Genomic DNA, 12,647 nt, shown 5'->3' with positions numbered 1-12,647 from the left:
CAGCTGTTGGCTGGACCTCCCAATTTTGGGTCACCTATAAATTTGATAAGCAGCCAATCCATCTTGGCATCCAAGTCATTAATAAAAATGTTGAACAATACTGAGCCCAAGACTGATACTTGCAAACCCCCCCAACCCAATGTGGAGCCATTTTAATGCTGACTCTCTGAGTGCAGTTAGCAAGCCTGTTATGGATCCACCTTACTGTAGTGGACTCATTATATTTAGAGGGTCCACTACAATGGGAGAACATGATTGTCTGCTGTCTTGACTGAAAAATTTGCAAACTGTTTGCCAAAGTGTCTCAGTCTGGACAGGATTTTCTTAACCTGGTTTAGAAACCAACATGAGCCCAGGCAGGAACAGCTTAAAGAATAAGGACAGATGGGCCTTAAGACTGTCTGGACATGCCAGAATATTGTTTATAAAATTCAGCACAGAACACTGAACTGCTATAATCTGCATGTAAATGAAGACTGATCTAACTCTTATTGGATACCTTCAATATCTTTTTTGTGTGTGTGCATGCCTTCAAGTCAATGTTGACTCCTGGTAACTACCAGGACAAGTCCCTGCAGCTTTCTTGATAAGGTTTTTTGGAAGCGGTTTGCTGTTGCCGCCTTCCTAGGGCTGAGAGAGAGTGACTGGCCCAGGGTCATCCAGTTGGTTTTGTGTCGAAGGTGGTACTGGAAGTCATAGACTCCTGGTTTCTAGACTGATGTCTTAACCAGTACACCAGCCTGGCTCTCTACCTTCAATATCAGCAGATGACAATTGCCTTTTGGGTTAATTTTTTGCTGCAGAACATATAGACCATATGTTTCAACTGGCACATTGAAAGTATTCTTGTTGTTTTTATTCTCATATAGATTTACTTCATGGATTTTGCCTTTGGGAAATTAACTTTGCACATACATTATTAATGCATTTGGTGAATTATTTAAGATGGCATGTGCAATCTGTGTTAGCATTTCTTTCAGTTATTTTTTGTCAGAATTATTTTTTCAGTCCTATCCATATATCAATCAATCAATTTCATTTTGGTGGTAGTCCAGCATAGAAGAAATAACAGAACAATTACAGTAAAATAGAAATAAAAATAAAAAGTCATATTGATAGAATAAAATAAGGTAAAGATAAAATTATTAAGGTAAAATTACAGAGTAGAGGTATTAAAACCCAAAAGAATCCTATAAAATTACAATTAATTTTACAATGAATAATCTAAATACTATAAATAACTAGAACAGATAACTATAAAAGGCCACAAATAATACTAGAATTTATGAAACACTATGTCAGAACCTGCATCATCCAACTGTTGTTGTTTTCCATTGTATTGCATTCATTGGGAGTTGGATTGATTTGTTTCTGCCACTTGTACCTTGGGGGGGCCGTGGCTGTTAATGGTTGTAATGGGAGTTGGGAAGCAGCTTAACCATATATGGGCAATTTAGACTGGCTTGATTGCCGGCAAGGCAGCTGGGGCCCAAAGAGCCCGGAAGAAGCCCTGGGAGGAAGGAGAGAGGTCAACAACAGGTGAAGAGGAGTCACAATGCCAGTCAATAAGGGGAGGGGGATAAATAGAGGGAGGTTTACCCAAAGCGTTAGTTTTAGCAATGTTCTGTTTACAAGCTACATGTACCTTTTAATAAAGAAGTATTTATCTGATCCAAGCCTGGTTGCGTGAGAATACTTCAGAACTGAGAGTTGGACATCGTGGACTTGACACACTATGAGAATGTAAAGCTATTCAGTATTAGACTGAATATAATACTTGCAGAAGCCCTGCTAGGGTTTATTGGGATTAAGATCATTATGGTCCAACCAATTAAAACAAATAAATAGCAAAATAATGCTGGCTGGGGAACTCTGGGAGTTGAAGTCCACACATCTTCAAGTTCCCAAGGCTGAGAAACACTGTTCTAGAATCTTCCCTCCAAGAGATGGGAGGGGAGGACATTGCGGTGAGCAAGAGTAGAAACTCTTCTGTCAGGCCTAGCCCAAGGAACTCCAAGAGACAATGCAAATTCAGTTCAGCTTTGTTTATCAGCTACAACCTCTAGCAAGAATCTTCCCAGACTGAAACTCCAGCTCCCAAGCCATCCAGCCACAACAGTGTGAATTCCTCAGGGAGGTGCCAGTCTCATCCTCTTATATCTCCCACGCTCCTCTGGCGAGCTAAGAAAATGTTTATATCTCTGAGCCTGGCCTTCATAATTTCATTCCATCACATCTTCTGGTGTTTTTCAGGACAATGTTGTAGAGGTAGTATGCAAGAGCAAGACTTTTTTGTGTGTTCACTAAATTAATATATGGTGGAACCTGGCTAAGATCATTTTGCAGGGCCATTATCTCTGGCACATTGCTTGAAAGATGCTTTGGCCTGATCAAATCCCACTGGAATCAATACATCACGGCAGAATCCACAATAGCTTAGGGTGGGACCAAGTAATTTTCACCAAGAAGTCTGGAATTTGTCTTGAAGAGTCAAAAAAACAGACAACCTGGGGTGAAGATTAGTTTGAGCTGGTAACTAACATGTGCTATTTAATTAGAACCATTCCAGCTTTAGCCTGAAGGGTTGAGTTAGGAACACAAAAAGGAAACAACAACAGGTTCCTTAGGAAGCTTAATCATACAGCTTCTAATGGTTCTAGGTTCTTATATGCACGGATTTGGAAGCTGTAGGACAGCTGTGATATTATTCTGGCCTCAAATACTTTTAGTCCACCAGATATATAATTGCTTACTGTTGTGTGAAAAAATCTTAACATGGCAGCTTCACTTCTTCTGACCTCTTTTAGGGTCTGAATTTGGGGCCTCCATGAGCTGGTGGCCTGAAAAACCATTCCAAGGTATTTGAAGGCCTGAACTTGTTCAGTATCATGTCCATTTATTCGCCACCTATGATTGCGTCTAGAAGTCTTCTTTGAAAAGACCGTAATTTTTGTTTTTTCATAATTAATAATTAAATTGTTGTCTATGCAGTAGGAACTTTGCAATATCTTAATTTTCAGTTTATAGAATGTTTAGTTAGTAAGTCAAGTTCCTTTTTGCAAGAGTATTGTCAGTTGAAGCTACTGCTACTTAACTCTTTTTCTCTTTCTTTTTTTGCTAAAGGTGTTTCAGTTTTCACTTTGAGTTTACCATGGACTACTGCCAAGGTGATGCTGAAACAGCTCTCAGTTGACCTCCAGTTTCCAATGCAAACATGTGAACTCTCTTGGGAACTTTCTTGCAGAAAACCCTTATTTGAAAAGGAAGGAACAAAAATCTCCCCTAGAAGCAATATCAGTAAAAAAAAAAAAATGTGCACAGGATTTTCACAGGCAGAAAAGCCAGATCTATTGAATTGAGGTAGAAGTTGTGTGATCGTGAACTGAAAATCCACCTTGGATTTTTAAATTTTATCAATCTCCAGCAGCAGCAGCCCACAGGGTGAGAGGGTATAAAAAAATCAAGGTGGCAGTGGTGGCAACATGATAGAAGTCCTTCTCATTGGTACAAGTGTGTGTCATCAGAGGCACTGGAGGCTCTTACAGACAGCTAGTTCAGTTTATTCCAACAGGTGAAAAATTGGAAGTAGATGCCTAGATGCTTAAAGTCCTTAACCAGGTCACTTGGTCTATTATTAATTTTCCATGTAACTGGGGACTTCAAACATTTTCTAAAGACTAAAACTGTTAGTTTTTGAATAGTTAATTTCAAGTGAATCCCTAGAGCTGCAGGTCACTAATGCAGCATCATCTGCAAAAGAAGAATGTTAATAGGCATTTTAGAGGCAAGAGTTGAAGGATGAAACTTTGGCTTAGCAAGGGCCACCACAATGTCACTAATATAAAAATGAAACACAGGACAAGAATACAACCCTGTTTGACCCCTCTAAGGATAGGGTTAGGGTCACTTAGATTGCCATTACAGTTTCCTCTAATTTGCATGGTAATATTTGGGTGTAGCAAAATTATCAGGCTGAGAAGCTGAGAAGGCAATGATCAATGGAAGTTGTGGCTAATTTCTTCCAAAGTCTGTAATGAGGGATAGGGTGAATGGCCATCCTTAAATCAATAATGGCAAAATAAATGGTACCTTCAGGAAGGTTAGTGCATTTCTCAGTTTCGTGGTATGGAACTGCACATTTATCCACGGTGGAATATCCTGACCTGAATGTTGCCTCTTCAGGGGCCAGGATCTTCTCCAGAAGTTTCCAATTAAAAAGTTTATAATAGAGATATCTAGCATAAAGATTACAGATTATTGGCAAAAGGCTGATTGGACAATAATTGGCAACCTCATGGCATTTCACTCTCTATTTCTTTCCAGTTTGATACTACACTTGATCTTAGCCAAAGGGCCGAGAAGCGGTTTGAAAAGAAACTTTTGAAGAGCACTTTTTTGAGTATGATTTTTGAGCTAGTTGTGTATCCACTTAATGGCCATGTCATCAAAGCAACACTTAACTAGCATGCTAATCACCATGGCATGGCTAACGTTATCAAATTCCTTGTCAAAGTTAAGTTATATCTAGAGCATTCCCACAATCAACTAAGAAAGGTGCCTGACCCCCAAAATGAGTTAAGGTTATACAGACCTGATATACGATAAGTGAAGAAATTGACTACTAATGAACATTCAACCTCAGAGTCTCTAACACTCTTTAATACATCTCACGATGTGCATTTATTGCTTATGTTGGTGAAAGATGCATGGAAGAGCAGTTGCAAGAGCAGTTGCACCTGACTATAGAAGGGCTGGACTACATGTTTATACTTTAGGAAAGTCAACTTTTTGGCATCCTGACTTTGGACACCTTTTGGAGGCCAGCCCTGAATCAACCTTATCTACCTTTCAGCACCAGATAAAACGTAGCATTCAGGATTTAGCTTTGAGGGTGCGACCACACCTTTTGTCTCTTAAGCATCTTTCTGTGCTACTATAGTGATTATTGCATATTTTAAATTAAGGTATTTTACTTAGTTTCACTATTTTTACCTTGTGTATTTCATGTAATCTGTTAGTAGGTGGGCAGGGGGGAGGTAATAAATGTTTTATATAACTAAATAAAGTGCTCCATCTGCTTGCGATGTGAGTTGAACAGCCTTGGGGATTGCAAATTTGTCTGTAGAAGTGGCAGATTGAACACGGAATGATCAAGGCCAAGGGGCAGTTCCAGGAGAAAAATGGTATGGATGAAAGTTTGAGTTCTTCCACTTCTTTTCTATATGCCAATCTCCTTTTTAGGACACTTTGCAGTGAAGAAGCAGTCATTTAAAAGAAATATGACACACAGCTGCTCTCTCAGGAGCAGCTTAGCCTGACCTATGAACAGTAAATTTGTATAAGCTCATCCTCCACACTAATCCTTTCTTGCCTTTTAGTAGATGATCCCTTTCAATGTATATTCTCTTAGGCCTGTATAAAACTTTGATTGAAAAACTTGATGCAAACACAGATCCATCAAATTGCATTGGAAAGGTTAATCAAAATGGTTGAATAAAATTGGATACCTCTGGATCAGTTCAGAAAATCAAACGGAGCCAATTCAATGGTCCAGATTGACTTGATGTTCCAAACTGATTTGAAGCTTCATATTTAATTGATTATCCAGAGCCAATACACACCCTTCCATTTTATACAGTTCCTCATGGTGAGGAAGATAAAGCATTGCTTCATGATATATTATTAAACAACTAAGTAAATGGAAGAGTAATTTATCATGTTAAAGTAGGACCAGAAGAAATACAAAGTATTACACATCTTATGCATCATGCCCAGAAAGACAGTATGTAAATGAGGTTTTTAAACATTAAAAGTGCCTTATTATTACAATGAGAATGAAAGAACCAAGGTAACTTTCAACCTCTGCTTGAAGACCTTTCAGGTTCTCACCCAGCACCCTTACTGTACACTTTCCATTAAAAATCTCTCCAAATATTGAAAATGGAAACCTCCACTTTTGTAACTGAAGCCTATTCGAGCAATTTTGTTTCGGTAGTAGGAGAGAACAAATCTTTGCCTCCTTCTGTGCCGAAGCCTTCAGTGCTATTATGGCTCATTAATGCAACAGTAAGAAACATTTTTATTTGCCCATGACACCTTACGTTGCTGCCACCTCAAGTTGTCTACCTGAAATTTCTACTGGTAAATTCAACTAGTATATTAGAAAGAAATCTAGACTAGTCTAAGGGTTGAAGCTGGTGAGGTGGGAATCTTTGATTCTAATGCAGAGGTAGCCATTTTGTAAACAAGGGGTAAATAGCAGAGACCTTTAAAGTGAAAAATGAATAGACACATCACTGTTGACTTGAAAAGGTGGGAGGAAGAGACCTAGAATTCAACTTTTGGAATTCACATGGATAAAAGGCAGGATTCTATGGTCTTTATTTATATGGTCTTCCTTATTTTGTGCAATAAATCTACTTATTTAACTTTCTTCTTGAGTCTGTTGGGGAAATGGAATAGGGAGAGAATTTACTTGCTGTAGAAAGCAAGGGTCGTCTTCTTGACATCTACTGTAGTTTCCCATCTGCACTGGTAGATTCTAGGAACCATTTTACCATATCATCTGCTGAACTTGGAATCAGTGGATGGTTTCAGGTAATTCCTACCTGCAGTTTAGAATTGATAATATTTCTCACAAGATCATGGTAAGAACTAAACAGAGATGGGGAACTTATGTTCACCCAGAAGCTACTGCATTACAATTCCTAGTATAGCCATCGTTGGTCATACTGGCTGTGGCTACCATCATTCAGTAACATCTGGAGGACTGCAATTTCTCCTTCCTTATTCTAAGAAATACTGTACCCAACATTTTGCCAAGTAATAAAATAATTAGGAATCCTAAAATGTATCTATGTAAAGAATAGTTCTGTATTTTGAATGGGCAAGGAAGAAGAAGAGGAGCAGCAGCAGCAGCAGCAGCAGCAATCCAGACACAATCTAGCAAATCTAAACTTCTTATTTAAAATTATAATTGTAATGTACTGCAATATATATTTGCATGGTATTTCACTATGCCAGTTATATGTAAGAATAGCTTTTGTTGCTTAAGATAGAATTTTCTCATTAGGCCTGCAGCTGATATTTCCAAGTGGCTGTCTAAATTATGAGCAAGTAATGGAAGACAATTGGTTAGTAGATGATTAATTGGTTAGCATTTAAATTGAAATTTTCAAACCACCTAGGAAATCTGGATGCCAACTTCCCATTAATTTTGGACATGCAGGAATAGGACTGACCAGATGTCCTAGACAGATATGAAAACCTCAGTAGGAAAGAAATGAATCCCTTGTTAGTATGTGGTTTGTCTCCATTTGCTTCCTAATGAAAGGAGAATTCTCAGGATAATTGGAGCATACAATGGTATACGTAGCTGTAATTGCATTTTTCTCTACACTTTCAGATGGAAGACATTAAAAGAAATTTTGATGGCCTTCCAAAAAAAGTATGTTTGAGTCAAACAAAATTATTATACATGTCAATAATCCTAAAATGCAGGCTGGCACAAAACGGCGCGTTGTAGGAGAACTGCCAATACCCTGCAAATAGAAACACGGATAAATAAATAATTAAAACAAAAGTAAATAATGCTTACTGTTCAAAGCACTCACTTACAGATGGAGCTGCTCAGCGCCTCTCCATATTAGTCACTGGCTTGAGACTTTAATGTAATAAAAGTCCATTAGTTTAGATGTTTTAAATATGGATAATTTGATGGAAGGCTGACCTATCAGTAGCTACTAGTCATAGTGGAAATATACAACATCTGCCTGTTTAGAAGCCGCATGTAAATTCATTCTTGAGGCTGGGGAAGATCAAAGGGCAAGAGCTACAGCTTCATAGCTTCCAGGAAGCTCCTCTGGAAACAAAGGATCGTGTCAAATAGCCTTTTTCCAAACTGATGGCCTCTCAACATGTTGGGATTGCTACTTTCACCATTTTTACATTCTCCTGAATGACTTTTATGAGGGACATTACTTTTTTAATGATAGTCTTGTATTTATAGAATTCCTTGATTCCTTTTATTGTCACTTAAATTCCTTTCAAATTCTAATTGTTACTATTTAATTTAGCAGTTGGGTCTTTTCCTTAAAAAAATTGTTTTTAGGTGACTCTCACTTTAAAAGCTCATAATCACAAGTTACTTTTCTTTCTACAATTCTTTACTTTTTAAACCTGGTAACTGTTAGCCCAGAATAGGATTTGAAAAAATGTACGATCAGTTGAAGGAAGGGATGTGTTGCTAACAATTCAGTTTACAAATGTTGGTTCCTAGAATGGATGGATGGAAGATATTTAAACAGAACTTTCCAAGCAAGCTCATGAAAGGAAATATTTTTTGTCCTTTCCTCACCATCTAATCATAGGCAGATTAAAGGAAACTTACCAGAAACAATATAAGTTGGGGATCCACTTGATCCCCAGAAAGGCTTTTTGGAGGGTGAAGTATGGGAAACCTCTCTCTGTAGATATGCTTTTGCTCTCTTTTTTATTTCTAGATTTTTAAAATTTATTTTTATTTATTTCATTTTGTACAACTCAAGGAAGTGTATATAATGCTCCCACAGCATATTTTCCCCACAACTTTGTAAGGTGGGTTGGGCTGACAGAGAGTGACTGGCCCAAGGGAGGTCTAGAATTATAGATTTTTGGTTTATAATTCAGCACTTTAACCACTACACCAAACTGGCTTTCACTGAAGACTTCTGAGAGAGATGACTTGGAATCACTAGCCTTTCATCCCTCAGGCTTTAAATTCAGTGCAGATGTTCAGATCATGTGAGATTTGCTGCAGACAATCAGAAATGCTACTTTAAAAAACATTGTATTGTATACATAGATCCGTGAGTTCTATCTATCTAAAATATTCATTTGACAAGTTTGCTGCAACAAATGTCTAGAAGAAGGTTTTGTGAGAAATTGGTTGGTCAATTGGAACTTCAAAATGTTTGGAACTGCATTCAAAATATGTTGTATCCCATTTAGTGTCCATTAACCCCAGGCTTCAGTCCTACATCACATCTGTGGCCTTTGAGGGAAAAAAAAAACCTATTGTAAGAAAAATAAATTTACCTAGTAAGTCATATAGGAGAACATTTCTCCTTCCTTGTCTTGATATCATCCAGCAGCAGGGGATATCAGGGGCATATACATGGCCCACAAGAATATCAAAACATAAAGGCTGATTTTGTTATCAGGACATGAATATGCTTAGACAAGCCTTGGACTTAACTCCTTTTGTCTTCCTCCTGTAGGCTGCAAGGAAGCGAACACTTCTGATTACAACTAGTCACAGTTTAGCTTTATATCTGAATCCCAAACTGTAGTTGACTTTAACTTTAGTTGATTGAAACAACTTGGATGATATCAAACATACCACAAATGCTTCTGCTTCCTGTGACTTCTGGAGGAGGAGAGAAAGAGAAAAAAAGAGCATGTGGTGTGAGATTTGCCTAGTATTACTGCTGCCACAATAAATCATAGTTTATGATGCTGTCCTACAGATTATAGAGGAGTTGAGGAAAATTTGCAGAATGCCACCCCTTTCAATAAACTCCTATTTCTCATAATGTGCATTTCTGATTTCAATGCCCAGGTCAAAATATCAAAGAACCCCCACAATGTTAATAAACACACAGATTTTTTTTCAGGAGGAGTAATTGGGAAACTGATGCTGATCTATCTGCATTATGTTCTTTTGCTGTAGTCAGTTCCCAGTTGCTTTCAATTCTGAATATGCAGCGTATTCTGGAAGACAGAGAAAAAGTAGTATTTAAAATAAATTATTACCCAATTAGTACAGAGAGGAGCCATAATGTAATTGAAAAATGCATACAACCATTGCTTATGGCTAGAGTTCTCACGGGGCTTGCAATACGTTCCTAGAAGCTGTTCGCCCACATGCAAATATATGCTAATGACTGTTCTCCACAGAATATTTGAAAAACAGTTACAGGAATCTATGGTTATTAAAGGTCAGCTGAATGTGAATTTCCTCTCTGTTCCTCTAATGGCACGTTGCCCATCTTGACAGAATGGGATGTCATTTCAAATAAACTCATTTTCTCGATCACCATTTTTGATAGCAAAATACAAGCTAGCAGAAGCAACATCGTGTAAGGGATTCAGTAGTAGATACATAAAGGGCTGAGAAGCAAAGGGAAGACTACAGAATGCTCTAAAGGTAATCAGCAAAACCAACTGAATGGTCAGAAATCTTTATTAACAAACAAATTTAGAAGAAAGTCTTCTTGTGCAATATTTGTACGTTAACTGACCCAATCATCAAGGCAGCATTTTTTTAAACAGAGCAATGTCTTTGTTACATGATAAGCAAGCAAAAATCTGATACTTAGTCTGATACTTCCTAATAGACTGGAATCCCAAGAATATAAGTCAATATATTATGCATAAACCTGAATTTTGAGCATGCAAAACACTTCCTGGACATTGATTGATTGGCTGATTTAATATAGTTCTATATTACATTCCTATGTAAAGGAAAATCTTGAAACAGTGATCACCTTTTATGTCAGGCTTATAGGATTGCCAAGTTGATTGGCTAATGTAGCATGGACATCTTATGACATTTTCGGGGCAAATTTTATTTCTTTGTGCTTATTTGTCAAAGAAACATTGCTCTTCAAACCCAAGCTTTCCTAACCAACTTACGCCAGCAGAAATTCACCAACGAAAACTCTAAACCATTAGAATATGCAAGAACATCCATTGATGAAATGCACAGTGCAAAATGATGAAGCAGCAGCAGCTTAAGCAGTTAAAATGTTTCTAAACAGCAAATATGTTCAAAACTATCACCAATGAATTAAAATGCCTTTCTCTGGTGCTGAAAAGATAAGACGTGCCTCACTGGGCAGGGGGTTCCAGACTAGGGGACTACTACTCGAAAGTCTACTCCCAAGAAACTGCTGCATCTCAGTATGGGTAGACCCCTGGAGCAGGGCCTCCAAAGGTGAGTTTACAGTAGACCCCTCCTTCAAATGCTGTTTCCCAACCCATCAAGAATTTCATGGATTAATTCCAGAATTTGGAACCTGAAATATTCTAGCACTTGGGACTGGAACCAAAACTGAATTTGAAGCTAAACATCTACTCAGGTTTTAAAACCTGAAAAACATCCAAGAGAATGTGACCAAGTCCAAGGTCACTTCTGTGGAGATAACTGTTGGGCAGCAGAATAGATGGTACACCAGCAGAATTCCCAACTTCTCCCAAGTGTCCAAACCAGATGCAAACAGTGTGGGTTGGCACTGGAATGGATTGGAAGCCTGGAGAGATGAATAATTCCTATCAATCACTGCCATTTTCCATCCCCAACTTTCTGATCTGCTTTGATGTTGCATCAAGAGGGCAGAATTCAACTGAAATGTCAGTTATCCAAACCAATTTGTACTACAATCAGATCATGGATGAAGGAGATCTTATTATTCAGTGACCTGGAATTTAACAGCTGCATCATGAGGTAGCAGCACCTAGCTGACCTTGACCATATGAAAAGCCTCAGCAGGATCCAGACCTGGATACTATTTGGATGCTTGGATGAGAGACTATTAGCATATACCGGAAAAAGAAAAAAATCCAGAAAAGCAAGGGTAAACTACTTCCATATTGTTGCCAGGAAAACAACATATCTGCATGGTCAAGAGATCCTGAGCTCAACCTGAGGATAGGCTAGTATGGTTACTACAGTTTGTCTGGGCAAGGAATTAACCAGAATGGGGGTGAATATCAGCCTTACCAGGTAGACTAAACAGAAGACATGAGCAGATGAGTTAATTCAACTTTATTGTAAAGCTACATTGACAGAATCTTGCAAGTCTGAAAGCACAAGTCTCCCCCGTCTCTTTTATAGCCCGAGAAACTAGGGAGGGTCTCTTCTGAGCCTCTTGCCCTGCCCACTATCAACCTGCAGGCTGTGCTGTCTCTTATCTGGCCATTTCCTAGGCAGGGTTTCTTGGCCCATTCTCCCAAGGTCTTTCCCACATACCATTACAGTGAACCCCTACAGTGATTAGAAAAAACAATTGACTGTGCACCAGTGGGTTTTTTTTTTTTTTTAAGGGCAGTGGAAAAGCAGGTAGCTCAGGGAAAGAAAAATATCATTTGTTTGTTTTTTTAAAAAAATGTTTCTGCAAAGTTTCAATCCAGGGATATTCTACATGTTGTACAAGTGGTATAGTGGCATATGCCTCTGAAAAAGGGCTGGGACACAGGCTGCAGCACATCTTCAGTCAAAGGATAGGGATTTGATAAGTGCAGCAAGCAAACTGAACCAGGAAGCTTGAGCTGGCACAAGCCTGTCAACACTACTTTCAGCTTGGAGCAGGAAAAATCAGGCGGAGGTCCCATTTGTGGTGAGTTGAGTTGAGTAGAAGACAATGTCGTCCATTCTTGCCCTCCAGAAAATGTTATTGGTCTGTACTTGTGATTGAGCAACCTGACAATGCAAATATGCTCTAAAACTGTAAGAAACTTGTAACTGATGCAAAATTTGAATGATTGAGTTCTGACTTGTGACCATTATACCAATCTTTCCCCAGAAGACATTCTGCAGATAAGGCTTTGGCAATGCTTGCTGGACAATTTTTCCAACCCATCTGGGGTGTATCATGTTGAAGAAGGTT

The 12,647-nt window shown here is 38.4% G+C and overlaps 1 pseudogene; it reads right to left on the bottom strand.

Moving 5' to 3' along the window:
- Positions 1-4,148: 4,148 nt before the first annotated feature.
- LOC148216596 (U2 spliceosomal RNA) lies at positions 4,149-4,366 on the bottom strand (annotated as a pseudogene).
- Between the last annotated feature and the right edge of the window lie 8,281 nt (positions 4,367-12,647).

This window comes from Python bivittatus, unplaced genomic scaffold (assembly GCF_059951505.1).
Source record: "Python bivittatus isolate LINGU-HERP-01145 unplaced genomic scaffold, Pbiv_v1 ctg000120_np1212, whole genome shotgun sequence".
Classification (NCBI taxonomy): domain Eukaryota; kingdom Metazoa; phylum Chordata; class Lepidosauria; order Squamata; family Pythonidae; genus Python; species Python bivittatus.
The sequence above is the reverse complement of the archived record's forward strand: the minus strand, read 5'-3'. Positions and strand labels throughout refer to the sequence as shown.